This window comes from Triticum urartu, chromosome 2A (assembly GCF_056163025.1).
Source record: "Triticum urartu cultivar PI428250 chromosome 2A, HENAU_Tu73, whole genome shotgun sequence".
Taxonomy (NCBI): Eukaryota; Viridiplantae; Streptophyta; class Magnoliopsida; order Poales; family Poaceae; genus Triticum; species Triticum urartu.
The window spans coordinates 323994251-324011075 of NC_141874.1; positions in this window are offsets into that span (position 1 = coordinate 323994251).

Genomic DNA, 16825 nt, shown 5'->3' on the forward strand with positions numbered 1-16825 from the left:
GAAATCCAAGTGTGCCACTGTAAAGATGATATGAAATCGCTTGAAAACGATATAAAGAACGCCGGAATCGGAGTTACGGTTTGGAAATGGCAAGCGATACAAAAATGACACCGGTCTGCGATTTACAGCAAGTAGGCATCTAAATGCAATGAAATGAACATGCTACAGCACCCAAACATGAGAACAAAATACATGGAAGGGATGCACAAAAGATGCTTAACAGAAGTCTAGCACTGAGCTACGGCCAATTCATCCATTAACAGGTTCAAACAAGCATGTAAAAAATGCATATGGCAAACAGATCTCAGACTTGTCCCTTAGATCAGGTAGCCCTCTTCGGAGCAACAAAACTACATGCTACAGGATCTGAACATGGCAAAGTAAAGCATGGAATAGAGCTACTCAAAGAGCTTAACAAAAGTCCCTTAGTGACCTTGAGCCAAAAGGGGTCAGAAAATACAATTGGAAGCACGTGAACATAGCAAAAACATAATCAGTTTTCAGACTTAGTGAAAACTGACACATGCTGAAATATAACTCAAGTAGGCATGTTTACGAGCTCGATGCACTCACTACGGTGCAAGTCATGGCAAGACAAGCATACACCCATCAAGAAGGCACAAAATTCAAGCTATACATGGCAAGAACAATAGCATAGCATGCACGGATCAACTACAACATCATCGGCAAAATTGCAAACAAGTTGACAATCTGCCCAGATTCACAAAATAGCAAAAGTAGAGCTCGACTGACTCAAGTTAGGGTGCTCCATAATTGCAAACAAAGAAATGGATGGATAGAGCACTACAATATTAACAAAACATCCTTACTGATCATCCTCAAAAGAGGCACGGATCACTAGGAAACAACATGAACATATGGCATCATGAGATAAACAGCTCCAGGACTTAGTGAAATTGCTAAGTCCCTGAAAACAGAATTACTAAGTGCACCACTTTGCAAGCTTGCATAAGACACCACACACATCAAAAAAAAACATGGGTTGCACCTCTGGAAATATGACAAAACCCTTAACAAAACACATGTAGAGGATCAGGGCATATCATGCACACATTAATCATGGCAAAAATGACAAAAACCTAAACGGAGCAGCAGATCTGACAATTAACTCAAGTAGCCTCCTTCTAACAGCATTTCGGGCATCAAGATGAGCTCAAATGAAAATGATGCAATGGAATGAAATGATGTACCCTCAGAGATGAACATTTTGATATGCTATATGCATGAATCGGAGCTACGGATGCAAAGTTACGGAGAAACGAACAAGGGCATATGGACTGAAAATATCAGGGACTTAGTAGATTTTCGACCTCCGATCTAGGGTTTGCACGGATTTCGAAGTTCGCCGGAGGGAGCACTGTAGTTGTCCGGAAATGGCGCGGTGGCGGCCGGATCTTGGCGAGGGGAGGAGGAGGCGGCCGGATCTCGCCGGATCAGGGCTGGGCGGCGGCGGCGGCGCGGTGCGGGCGAGCGGCGGCCGCCGACGATGGCGCAGGGCGGCGCGGGGCCACCGGAGATGGCACGCGGTGGCGGGGCGGCCGGGGAGCGGCGCGGGCAGGCGGGAGGCGGCGCTGGCAGGCGGGAGAGGGGAGCCGGGCGGCGGCGGCGGCTTCGGGCCGTGGGGGCCCTCCCTGGGCCTCCCGGGCCGCGTGGTGGGAGGCGGCGGCGAGGCCACATGGCGGCCCCTTAGTGGCTGCGGGCGGCGGCGGTGCTAGTTCGGCGAGAAACGGACATGTCCAGCGCGCGAGGTGGATTTTTAGGGTTTCGGAGGTAGGAGGAGATCCGAAAATCAGGGGGGGCCTTTATATAGGCATAGAGGGAGCCAGGAGAGTCCAAATGAGGTGCGGTTTTTGTCCACGCGATCGTGATCGAACGCTCTAGATGATGGACCAGAGTTAGGTGGGTTTTCGGCCAAATTGGAGGGGTGTTGGGCTGCAACACACACGAGGCCTTTTCGGTCCCTCGGTTAACCGTTGGAGTATCAAACGAAGTCCAAATGGTACGGAACTTGACAGGCGGTCTACCGGTAGTAAACCAAGGCCGCTTGGCAAGTCTCGGTCCAATCCAGAAATGTTTAATCCCCACACACGAAAGAAAGTTAGAAATGACCACCGGAGGAGAACGAAGCGCCGGAATGCAAAACGGACAACGGGGAAAATGCTCGAATGCAAGAGACGAACACGTATGCAAATGCAATGCACATGATGACATGGTAAGAGATGCATGACAACGACAACAACACACGGAGACAAAGAAACCGAACCCGAGGAAATAAATTAACTTAACGCCGGAAATGGCAAGAGTTGGAGTACAAATTGGGAAAGTTACATCCGGGGTGTTACACGTAATTCTGCACTATTCCACCAAAGCAATCGTCAAACCGGCTCTCGAGGAGGTGCTGACGGCGAATGCAAGTTCGCTGTCCCTAAAAACAGCACGGCCGCCCGAGGGCAATGTTGACGTTGAGCCCTCGAGCTCGATGGATGACTCCTCTATGATCATGATAGAGATCGGAGTTGATGTTGAAAAAGGCCCCCGTCCGAACATGATGATCGGAGATGGAGCATGGTCCTCGGTCGAGCCAAGGTGACCAGTCGAGCCGGCGACAAAGATGCCGGCGTCGCAGTTGACCTGCGGGCGAGCCATCGATCCTTTTGCTGATCACACAGCGGAACTCTCAATGAAAGCACCAATGTTGGTGTCAAAACTGGCGGATCTCGGGTAGGGTGTCCCGAACTGTGCGTCTAAGGCGGATGGTAACAGGAGACAGGGGACACGATGTTTTACCCAGGTTCGGGCCCTCTTGATGGAGGTGAAACCCTATGTCCTGCTCGATTTATTCTTGATGATATGAGTATTGCAAGAGTTGATCTACCACGAGATCGGAGAGGCTAAACCCTAGAAGTTAGCCTATGGTATGATTGTATGTTGTCTATATCGACTAGCCTGGCCTCGGTTTATATAATGCACCAGAGGCCTAGGATAACAAGAGTCCTAGCTGAATACGCTAGTGGGGAGGAGTCCTTGTCTTGATCACCAAGTCTTGTGGAATCTTCCATGTATGCGGCAGCTGTCCGAACTGGCCCATGAGTATACGGCCATGGGGGTCCTCGGCCCAATCTAACAGATCTGGAGACAACGTGGTGAGTACCCCCTAGTCTAGGACACCGTCATAGGGGCTTATAGTTTTGCCTCCCAACATTTTACCTCAAGGGTAAAGTCAACAATAATAGTTAATGAAAACTCACATCCAATTAGCCATATATACCAGGATCTTTCCAACATACCGTGCTTGCCAAAGGATAAAATGTAAAAAGGAAGGGTGAAGATCACCATGACTCTTATGCAAGGTAGGAGATAAAAGTAAAAGATAGGCCCTTCACAGAGGGAAGCAGAGGTTGTCATGCGATTTTATGGTTGGATGCACAAAATCTTAATGCGAAAGAACATCACTTTATATTGCCACTTGTGATATGGACCTTTATTATGCAGTCTGTCACTTTTATTTCTTCCATATCACACGATCATATAAAGCTTATTTTCTCCCACACTAATACGTCATACATATTTAGAGAGCAATTTTTATTGCTTGCACCGATGACAACTTACTTGGAGGATCTTACTCAATACATAGGTAGTTATGGTGGACTCTTATGGCAAAACTGGTTTGAGAGTATTTGGAAGCACAAGTAGTATCTCTACTTGGTGCAATGAATTTGGCTAGCACGAGGGGGAAAGGCAAGCTCAACCATGTTGGATGATCCAGGACAATATAATTTATCTCAGATGTAAGAAAACATAACCCATTACGTTTTCTTCCTTGTCCAACGTCAACTCTTTAGCATGTCGTATTTTAATGAGTGCTCACAATCATAAAATATGTCCAAGATAATATATTTATATGTGAAGACCTGTCTTTCTTTATTACTTCCTATTAATTGCAACGATGACCAAAACTATGTTTGTCAACTCTCAACAACTTTTATTCATCATACTCTTTCTATGTGAGCTCATTACTATCCATAAGATCCATATGATCTCTTTGTTTCCGTTTTATTCTTTCTCTTTTCTTTTATTCACTTAGGATCATGGCAAAATAATCAAGCCCTTGGCTCAACACTAATCTTTATTATATATAGCTCACAGACTCGATTACATAGAGGGATCATAAAGCAAAAATCACAACTAGATCATACTAAAAGCTTTTATTCTACTAGATCAAGATATTACCAAAAGGATCGAACTAAGAAAAATGGTAAAGATAAAAGTGATGGTGATACGATACCGGGGCACTCCCCCAAGCTTGGCAGTTGCCAAGGGGATTGCCCATACCCATGTGATTATGTCTCTCTTTTTAGGGATGATGATGTGATGTTCTTGGCGATGATGCCCCTCAAGATACGATTCTCCTCCTTGAGCTTGTTGACTTGCTGCTTGAGGTCCATTATTTCCTTTCGGAGTTTTCCTGTAACAACCAAAGCTCCCTGCAACCAAGGGTGCTGCATAGCTGCGGGAGAACCAGTGACACTCTTTTTCATATTCTCGTAAGAAAGAAATCTAACATTGGAAGGGATAACGGAGTTTGGAATAGCCGAGCTCTGCAGTTCTCCCATTGTGAATCCAGCTCGGAGGCGGGAAGTGACTTCTTGATCCTATTCCATGGCATCTATCCTCTTCAAATAAGCCTCCATCTCTTTCCTCCGTTGCTGGCCCAAAGAGGTCAACATTGTTGTTTGTCGTTGATCTCGGTGCCGGATGAGACACCCGACTCTCCCCGACTGACTCTTGCGAAGACATCTTGCTCTAATCTGCAGCAGCAACAGCTCGAAACACAAACAGAGGATAATTGCGTGATACGTGAGTCAAAACCCCCGGGAGATTATATAATGAATTTTTACCGACCAAAATATGTGTCGTGCAAGAAAACGGAGTCCGGAGAGCGCACGAGGTGCCCACGAGGTAGGGGGCGCGCCCTCCACCCTCATGGAGGCCTCGTGTCCTTCCCGGACAGCTTCTTATTTTTCTATTTTTCTAAATATTACAAAACCGAGAAATATTGCCTTTAGAACTGTTTTGGAGTCGATTTACTTACTGTACCACATACCTATTCCTTTTCGGAGTCTGAAACATTCCGGAAAGTGTCCATTATGTATTCCTCCGGGGTTACGGTTTCAATAATATTGGTTTCAACATTTATGGGATTACCTGAGATATAGTGTTTGATTCTTTGACCGTTCACCACCTTCGGATTTGTGCCTTCGAAGTTGTTGATTTTTATGGCACCGGAACGATAGACCTCCTCGATAACGTAAGGACCTTCCCATTTAGAGAGAAGTTTTCCTGCAAAAAATCTTAAACAAGAGTTGTATAGCAATACATAATCACCTACATTAAACTCACGCTTTTGTATCCTCTTATCATGCCATCTTTTAACTTTTTCTTTAAACAACTTGGCATTTTCGTAGGCTTGGGTTCTCCATTCATCGAGTGAGCTAATATCAAATAACCTCTTCTCACCGGCAAGTTTAAAATCATAATTGAGCTCCTTAATAGCCCAATATGCCTTGTGTTCTATTTCGAGAGGTAAGTGACATGATTTTCCATAAACCATTTTATACGGAGACATACCCATAGGATTTTTATATGCAGTTCTATAGGCCCATAATGCATCATCAAGTTTCTTGGACCAATTCTTTCTAGACCTATTGATAGTCTTTTGCAAAATTAATTTGAGCTCTCTATTACTCAATTCTACTTGACCACTAGACTGTGGGTGATAAGGAGATGCAATTCTATATTAACATCATATTTAGCAAGCATTCTACGGAAAGCACCATGAATAAATTGTGATCCACCATGAGTCATTAAATATCTAGGGACTCCAAACCTTGGAAAAATAACTTCTTTAAGCATTTTAATAGAAGTGTTATGATCAGCACTACTAGTTGGAATAGCTTATACCCACTTAGTAACGTAATCAACAGCAACTAAAATATGTGTATAACCATTAGTGGAAGGAAAAGGTCCCATATAGTCAAAGCCCCAAACATCAAATGGTTCAATAACGAGTGAATAGTTCATGGGCATTTATTGACGTCTATATTACCAATTCTTTGACACTCATCACAAGATAAGACAAACTTACGGGCATCCTTGAAGAGAGTAGGCCAATAAAACCAGATTGCAATACCTTATGTGTAGTCCTATCTCCAGCATGGTGTCCTCCATAAGCTTCGGAGTGACACTTGCATAGGATATGTTCCTGTTCATGCTCAGGTACACAACGTCTAATAATACCATCTACTTCTTCTTTATAAAGATGTGGGTCATCCCAAAAGTAATGCCTCAAATCATAGAAAAACTTTTTCTTTTGCTGGTATGTGAAACTAGGTGGTATAAACTTAGCAACAATGTATTTAGCATAATCAGCATACCATGGAGCAGTATGAGAAGCATTTAGAACATTTAATTGCTCATCAGGAAAGCTATCATCAATAGGTAGTGGGTCATCAATCACATTTTCTAACCTAGACAAGTTGTCTGCAACGGGGTTCTCAGCTCCCTTTCTATCAACAATATGCAAGTCAAATTCTTGTAGCAAGAGAACCCATCTAATAGGTCTAGGTTTAGCATCTTTCTTTTCCATAAGATATTTAATAGCAGCATGATCGGTGTGAATACTTACTTTAGAATCAACAATATAATGTCTGAACACATCATAAGCAAATACAACAGCTAAGAATTCTTTTTTAGTAGTAGCATAATTTCTCTGAGCATTGACTAGAGTTTTACTAGCATATTGAATAACATTTAGTTTCTTATCAACTCTTTTCCATAGAACATCACCTACAGCATAAGAGAAAATTCCTTATTTGACACTATCTTAAAATCTGCTTCCTTATTTGATACTAGAAAAAAAATTCTTCCCTATTTGACACAAGTTCTAAATTTTATTCCCTATATGACATTTTCGTTCATTTTGAGCCTAAATGACACCTGAAAAGTCTATTTTGCACCTCATGTGGTATGTGTGTGGGGGGCAATAGCGCACACACGCAGCACCAGTGCGAGGGCAGGAGCACACACGCAGCAACACATACACATGCACCAACACACACGCACGCACACACACACGCAACAACACGTACACGCACGTGCACACACACATGCAGCAACACACATGCATGCGCACGCACACATGCAGCAACACACATGCATGCGCATGCACACACGCAGCAACACACACGCACACAGCACGCACACACACACACACGCAGCAGCAGCACACACGCAGGCAGCACATAGGCAAGCAACAGCACACAAACACGCGCGCACGTACACACGCAGCGGCACACATGCACACACACATGCATCAGTAGCACACATGTGGGTGTGCACCCACACACGCAACAGCACACATGCGTGCACACACATACCGCATGAGGGGCAAAATCGTCTTTTCAGGTGTCATTTAGGCTCAAAATGGACGGAAGTGTCGTATAGGGAATAAAATTTAGGACTAGTGTCAAATAGGGAAGAAAAACTTTTCAAGTGTCAAATAAGGAACCAGATTTTAAGACAGTGTTAAATAAGGAATTTTCTTACAGCATAATCACTAGGATCACACATAATTTCAAAGGGTAAATTCCAATCAGATGGCTGAACAATAGGTGTAGAGAGCAATGCTTTCTTAAGTATTTCAAATGCTTCTACACAATCATCATCAAAGACAAATGGTACATCTTTTTGTAATAAATTAGTCAGAGGCCGAGAAATTTTGGAGAAGTCCTTAATGAACCTCCTATAAAAACCGGCGTGACCAAGGAAACTTCTTATACCTTTGAAGTCCTTGGGACATGACATCTTTTCAATAGCATCAACCTTGGCTTTATCAACTTCAATACCTCTTTTAGAAACTTTATGCCCCAAGACAATACCTTCATTAACCATAAAGTGGCACTTTTCCCAATTCAAGACAAGATTAGTTTCTTCTCATCTCTGCAAAACTCGATCAAGGTTGCTTAAGCAATCATCAAAAGAAGATCCATAGACGGAGAAATCGTCCATGAAAACCTCACAAATATTTTCACAAAACTCAGAGAATATAGCCATCATGCATCTTTGAAAGGTAGAAGGTGCGTTACATAAACCAAAAGGCACACGTCTATAAACAAAAGTACCAAAAGGGCAAGTAAAAGTAGTCTTTGAATATTTTCACAAAACTCAGAGAATATAGCCATCATGCATCTTTGAAAGGTAGAAGGTGCGTTACATAAACCAAAAGGCACACGTCTATAAGCAAACCAAAAGGGCAAGTAAAAGTAGTCTTTGATTGATCCTTAGTTGACACAGGTATTTGAGAGAAACAGAATAACCATCTAGCAAGAAAAAATGTGTATGTTTAGATAATCTTTCTAGCATTTGATCGATAAAAGGTAAGGGGTAATGATCCTTTTTAGTGGCCTTATTTAACTTCCGGAAATGAATTACCATCCTGTAACTTGTAATAATTCTTTGAGGAATCAATTCATCTTTATCATTAGGAACGACAGTAATACCTCCCTTCTTAGGGACACAATGGACAGGACTTACCCACTGACTATCAGCAACGGGTAAATTATACCTGCCTCAAGGAGCTTTAGTATTTCCTTTCTCGCCACTTCTTTCATTTTAGGATTCAGCCGTCATTGATGATCACAAACTGGTTTAGCATCTTCTTCCAAATTAATTTTATGTTGACATAGAGTGGGACTAATGCCCTTAAGATCATCAAGAGTATACCCAATAGTAGCACGGTGCTTCTTCAGAGTTTTCAATAATCTCTCTTCATCATGCTCTGAAAGGTTAGCGCTAATAATAACATGATATATCTTTTTCTCATCAAGATAAGCATATTTGAGAGTATCAGGTAAAGGTTTAAGCTCAAACACGGGATCACCCTTGGGTGGAGGAGGATCCCCTAGGATTTCAACAGGAAAATTGTGTGTCAGAATAGGTTCCTGTTTTTATAATACTTCATCTATTTCCCTTCTTTCATTCATAAACATATCATTTTCATGGTCTAGCAAATATTGTTCTAAAGGATCACTAGGAGGTATGGCAATAGAAGCAAGACCAATAATTTCCTCCTTACTAGGTAATTCTTCTTCATGGTGTTGTCTACTAAATCTAGAGAAATTAAATTCACGAGTCATATCATCTAAAACGATAGTAACAACATCCATTTTGCAATCTATGGTAGCATTAACAGTATTTAAGAAGGGTCTACCAAAAATAATGGGACAAAAGCTATCTTGTGGGGAACCAAGAACAAGAAAATCAGCAGGATATTTAGTTTTCCCACACAAGACTTCAACATCTCTAACAATTCCCATTGGTGAAATAGTATCTCTATTGGCAAGTTTAATTGTGACATCAATATCTTCTATCTCAGCAGGTGCAATAACATGCATAATTTATTTGTATAAGGCGTAAGGTATTGCACTAGCACTAGCACCCATATCACATAAGCCATGATAACAGTGATCTCCTATTTTAACAGAAATAACATGCAAGCCTACCACAGGTCTGTTTTTATCTTTAGCACAAGGTTTAGCAATTCTAGCGGTCTCATCAAGGAAATGAATAACATGCCCATCAATATTATCAGACAAGAGATCTTTAACAATAGCAGTATCAGTGTAACACCCTCGATGCGACTATAGCTCCCACGTGTCGAGGCACGACTTAGAGACATAATCGCATTGAAGGCATATGTCGCAAGTGAGGTAATCTTCACACAACCCATGTAATACGTAAGGAAAAGGGATACATAATTGGCTTACAATCGCCACTTCACACAATTACAGGAATAAAGCATTACATCATCCAAATACACTCAAGGCCCGACTACGGAGCCAAAATAAAAGAAGAACCCCAAATGCGACAAAGGTCCCCGATCGACCCCAACTGGGCTCCACTACTGATCAACTAAAATGAAACAACATAAAGGACAAGATCTTCAACGAGCTCCTCCTGAGCTTGGTTGCGTCATCTGCACGGTCTCAACGGCACCTGCAAGCTGGTTTTGGAAGTATCTGTGAGCCACAGGGACTCAGCAATCTCGCACCCTCGCGATCAAGACTATTTAAGCTCATGGGTAAGGTAAAGGTATGAGGTGGAGCTGCAGCAAGCGACTAGCATATATGGTGGCTAACATACCCAAATGAGGGCGAGAAGAGAAGGCAAAGCACGGTCGATAAAAGTATGATCAAGAAGTGATCCTGGACTACCTGCGTCAAGCATAACTCAAACAACCGTGTTCACTTCCCGGACACCGCCGGAAAGAGACCATCACGGTTACACACGCGGTTGATTCATTTTAATTAAGGTCGACTTCAGGTTTTCTACAACCGGACGTTAACAAATTCCCATCTGCCCATAACCGCGGGCACGGCTTTCGAAAGTTCAAATCCCTGCAGGGTGTCCCAACTTAGCCCATCACAAGCTCTCACGGTCAACGAAGGAATAGACCTCCACCCGAGACGTTCCGATTAGACTCGGTATCCCGGTACAACAAGACATTTCGACAGGGTAAAACTAAACCAGCAACACCGCCCGATGCGCCGACATCCTGATGGGAGCTGCACATATCTCGTTCTCAGGGCAACACCGAATGAGACATCCTACGAGTAAAACCAGCCCTCAAGTTTCCCCGAGGTGGCCCCGCAGTCTACTCAGTTCGGACCAACACTTAGACAAGCACTGGCCTGGGGGGTTAAAATAAGATGACCCTCGGGATGCGCGACTCCCAAGGGAAAAAAAGGCTAGGTGGCAAATGGTAAAACCAATGTTGGGCATTTCTGGCAAAGCTTTACTTAAGGCGAACTGTCAAGGGGTTCCCATTATAGCCCAACCGCGTAAGGGACGCAAAATCCGGGAACATAACACCGATATGACGGAAACTAGGGCGGCAAGAGTGGAACAAAACACCGGGCATAAGGCCGAGCCTTCCACCCTTTACCAAGTATATAGATGCATTAATTAAATAAGATATATTGTGATATCCCAACAAGTAAATAAATATTCCAACAAGGAACGGCCTCCAATCTTCACCTGCAGCTAGCAACGCTATAAGAGGGGCTGAGCAAAGCGGTAACATAGCCAATCAACGGTTTGCTAGGACATGGTGGGTTAGAGGTTTGACATGGCAATTTGGGAGGCTGACAAGCAAATGGTAGGCATCGTAGCATTGGCATAGCAAAAGAGCGAGCAAACTAGCATAGCAAAGATAGTAGTGATTTCGAGGGTATGATCATCTTGCCTGAAATTCCGCAAGGAAGAAGAACGAGTCCATGAAGAAGATAAACGGACGTAGACGAACGGATCCTCACAACACAACGTTACCGAAACCAACCCGAAGAAGCAACACCGGAAAGAAGCAAACAATCATGGTAAACAACCACCACATAGACATGGCATGATGCACAAACAAGGATGATGCATGTCCGGTTTAATGATACATGTCATGGCAAAGTGCATAAGCAATCCTACAAATTAAGTGGAGCTCAATATGCATCGGGATGCATATTGACAAAACACCACATCAATTATTTATTTCGATCTCGTTTATGTAACCAACAATATTAAATGTTGATGAACATGGCAAGGGGTGAAACAAATGAAAACTACCTATCTAGGCAAATTTAAATGAGGCCGGAAACAACGAACAACGATTCCGGAAACTCCCCATGAGCATGTTATAGATTTGGTAATGTTCTATCCTAAACACAATTTTAGAGTTGTTTAACATGCAAGATGAGTGCACCATGTTAAACTAGGAAAAATTCTACCCCATTTACATATAAAGTTTATTAAAATCGGAGTTACGGTTAATTAGTTATGAATTAAATCATTTTAGCATGGCATAGGAGCAAATTAATGCAAACAGCATTTTAAATATTTTAAACATAGATGAAAGTTGGATATTATTAATCTACACAAAATTACGCAAGTTTCATATATAACTTATTTTAATCCGATGCACGGTTGTGAAGTTATTAAATGCATGAAGTTTAGGGGCTATTCTGCAAAACTGACGTTCCCTGGAATAATTGGACAAATCGCAACAGAGGAAAAAAAACATGCATCGGGCCGAAACAAACTAGCCCAACAGGAGGAAAAAAAATAGAGGCGGGGCGCTGGGGCTGCTCACCCTGGGCCTGGCCCGGGAAGGAGGGGAAGGCAGGCCGTCGGGGCCGGCTAGGGATGGGCCTGGCGCTGCGGTTGCGGAAAACTGGGCCTCGGGGCGGAGGAGGCTGGTGCGGAAGGCTGGGCCGGCGCGGAAGCTGCGCAGGGGCCCACGAGGCGCAGGGCGTCCTCCTCGATCCCGCCTGGATCGAGGGAGGCAGGGGGGCGGCGGCGGGGCCGTTCACTGGCGGGCAGCGGCAAGGAGGGGCGGAGGAGGCCGGCGAGGGCAGGGAACGCGCGGATCCGGGCGTGGGGTCCCCGGATTCGTCGACGGACGAGGTCGGCGAGCCCACGACGACTCTGACGAGGCGGCGGGGTGAAACTCCGGTGATGACCGGCAAAGGGGCGGCGGCGCTGCGCAGATCCGGCAAGGCGAAGGGGAGGCGGGCGCGCGTGGGCTGTGACGGCGCTGCAGATGGGCTCCGCGGGCCCCTCTCGGGCCTGGCAGGGCCGCGGGAGGTTGGGGGAGGACAGGGGCGACGTGGCGGCTTCCTGGTGGTGTAGGGCGGCGGCTGCGGCGGCGCTGGCCGCACAGGCGGCGCCAAGTGGCGGAGGCGATGTGGTCGGGCGCGGAAAACGAGGCAAAGGGGAGAGGATTAGGGTTTAGACTGCGAAATGATCCGAAATTTCGGGGAGGGGTGCTCTTTTATAGGTAGAGGGAGCTAGGAAGCTCCAAATGAGGTGCGGTTTTCGGCCACGCGATCGTGATCGAACGACCGAGATGATGGAGCAGAGTTAGGTGGGTTTTGGACCAAAATGGAAGGGTGTTGGGCTGCAACACACACGAGGCCTTCTCGGTCCCTCGGTTAACCGTTGGAGTATCGAACGAAGTCCAAATGGTACGAAACTTGACAGGCGGTCTACCGGTAGTAAACCAAGGCCGCTTGGCAAGACCCGGTCCAATCCGGAAATGTTTAATGCCCACACACAAAAGAAAGGTAGAAAAGACCACCGGAGGAGAACGAAGCGCCGGATTGCAAAACGGACAACGGGGAAAAAGTTCGGATGCATGAGACGAACACGTATGCAAATGAAATGCGCATGATGACATGATATGCAATGCATGACACGCAAGCAAAGACAACGCAACAACAGCGAATAACTGAACGACACCTGGCACATCGGTCTCGGGGCGTTACAACACTCCACCACTACGAGAGGATCTCGTCCCGAGATCTAGAATGGCACCGGAGGGAAAAACGGAGGAGAAAGAGAAGGGGAAAACTAAGTTGCTTCATTGACAAACAAGTGAAACCAAAGAACCTTGCGAGGTTGAACAAATTCGAGAAAAGAATACAACGAAGGTGAACTAGGTCGAAAACACTCCGTTAGAAAAGAGGAACAAAAAGCATTGCGAAAACCTTGAGGTTGAAAGGCAAGATATATATTCAAACCACTCCGGTTAAAACAAGATAGAGAAGGATTAAGAATGATATAATTTGGACAGCACTCCGGTTGAGAAGGGATGGAAAATTTGATAAGATGAGAGAGCCCGAAAGAAAAACACGACACTCCGGTTGAATGGATAAGCAAAGAAAAGAATACTGTCATGACAAAACAAGAAGATGGGTAGAAGAGAGCAACATCACAATGCCTCCGGAACAAACGAATAGAAGATAGACAGTTGAGACAGGGGAATGGACAAGAAAATGCCAACTTTTGCCATAAAAGAGCTTGAGAAGGCATCCTTAGAAGAAGGGTCGAACGGAGTTGTTGTGAAAACCCACAACGAAAAGAATAAGCTTGATATGGTCTTGTGAAATGCATCTCAACTTATGAGGTGACAACCTGCCAAACAAGATTGGATTGACAAGAATAAGAAGACGAGAAACTATCTCACCGAGAGGATAAAGAAGAACTTGGGTCCTTTATAAACAACATAGATAGCAACAAGCCATAGGGAAGGCTTTAGGTGAAGTATAACCCAAGATAACTCCAATGGCAAGATTGATGAATTTAAAATACCTCATTCTTAACAACGTGTGAATCATGAAACATGAACTCAAATTATCAAGAATGACATAATACCATCTCCAATGATACGGAAGAAAGAATTGCACTCCGGATTACAATATGAAGAAAGCTTGAGCTCCCTAGAAATGAATCTTGATGAAAACTTTGAGAAGGAATTAAATCCTTGATGAATCGTCCTGTAGAACATCCATGAAGAACTCCAGTAAACAAAATGAATGAAAAGAAAGAGAAATTGAAAACACAAGGTGAATCCTTGCAATGATTTGGATGAACCTCCGTGGTGATATAATTGCGAGAGGTAGGAACTCCGGGAAAAGATAAGATGAACAATTGAGATCAAGAATTTTGATGAGCCTCCGGAATAGGGAATTAATCATTAGGATGAAACAAGAATAAGAATTACATTATGCGTATCCTTCACCAATTAAATTGATGACAAACAACGGCTTCCACATATTACTTATTCTCTTTGAAAGGATTAAGATAGATATAGCATAAACTCAATGGACCACCGATAGGATTTGAAAGAACAAAAGAATGCATTGATATGATAACGAATGACGAGAGCTCTTGAATGAACCACCGTAAGAATTTAAATGAACGAAGTAAAGATAAAGAAATATCGGGAAGAATTAGAAAATAAACGAAGATGCTTGAGAGAATTTAGATCCATGAGAACGAAGAGATCACGAGCTTATTAAAGATCACTTGAACAAAGCACCGGTAAAATTGGAGAACGAGAGCTGAAAGCTGAGGATGAATAAATCTTATTTGACGCACTCCGGATAATCAAACGGAGAAGACTCTTGAATTGCTCCGGATGGATAAAAAGAATTCTCACAATCGAACAATTATGAGAGGATGGCAACAGGCTAGAATCACGAATCTTTGATAGATCGAAACAAGATTCAAGGGGAAACTTTTCTTCAGTCTTCAAGCGTTATGAAAGACGATGAGAGACACCACCATGAATTATTGAGACACTCCAGAATGAATCAAAAGTGAAGAGGTTGAGCCATCTATGGAAAAAAATTGAAAGATCTTGGAGAAAGGCATATGACTGATGATAATTCATTCCTACGTCAAACTTCGAAAAGAATTTTAAGGATATCTCCGGGAGAATTAGAAGAGTCAGGTAAGATCCTGGGAAAAGACCTGTGGGTTAGGGCCCACTCAAAAGATACACCGTTGAACGATTTCAAAGAGAGATTGCATCGGTTGAATTTAAATGGCTTGAATGAGATAACATCCTTGAAAGAGTTTGAACGAAAGCAAAGTGTAAGCACGAATCTTCGAGATATCTTCAGCACTCCGGAATAATTAAATAGCGAGAAGTGAATGAATATGAGGTGCACCGGTATGACAAAAGCATTTGAAATACAGAAAAGAATACGATCAACACCGAAAGCTTGAATTGGTTCCACCGGAGAGGAAAAAGAATGAAGAATGATGAACTAGAAACTTCGTTAGCATCTTCATGAGCATCACCAGATAAGAAAATTGACGAAAAGGAATGGAGATGCTTTCCATCAATAAAGGATACTTGGATAAGAAATCTGAATCCTGGGAGAAAACAAGGGAGGGAGGGTGGGAGAAAACAAAGAAAATCTAGAATAGATGGAACGAACATCGTTGAGAAGAAGTGATAATTGATCTTGCGGTTGTTGAAAAAAATGAATGGATCCACTTGAAGAGAAGCACACCGGTTAAAAGGATTGACAAAAACAATCTCAATGATCAAGAAGGATTAGTATTCAAATCGGAGTATGAGAACACCATTTGGGGAAAGGTATGGAATCAACACTTGACATTGAAGCAACTCGAATACCACAACTCAAAACAAAACAAAGGATTGGCTCGCAGAATAAGCCGAAACAAACATATGATAGAAATTTCGCCCGAAGTTTTCGTGGTGGGGCCTACACGGGCTCGATCGTACAGCACCATCATGTACAAGGCAGTGCACATGACATACGAAGCGTCCCCGAGTCGGCATAGCCAAGGACTCTTTAAGACACAACGAGACCACTGTAAAACCGACCGTGAATAGGCGGACCACTAGACGTCGAACCCCAATTTCATATCATACATCTGTCGGAAAGATATCCTAAGAGCTACTTGAATTCCCACCTATGAAAGTCCCGAAATTTTCCGGTTATGCAATCAGGTGTTGGGGATACAGGGGAAGCATAATATCTCACCCAAACTAGCAAATCCTACATCCAGCTGTATCCATCCTTTAAAACATAACCAAGAAACCTTCGGAAACCATCTACCTCAACCTTTGAAAAGCATCCGTTATACAAGTTATGGCGATACTCCCGAACTCCCGCCCCAGTACTGGGTGGCGTCGAGGTTATCTCACCAACGAACTGCATAAAAGAGATTTTCGATGTCGGCATACTAAACTCAGGTATTCCAGAATTGCAACAATAAAATTATGATGACAACACCTCAGAGCTCAACTCCCCGGGACACTTCCACTAAACCCCTGACAGGAGGCACCAAGACAATGTTCTCATCATAAAACCATCGGAACGATTCCAAGATACCCGCGTGATCCTAAAAAAAATTTAGTGAAATTTGAGAAGAGAAGAGTCAA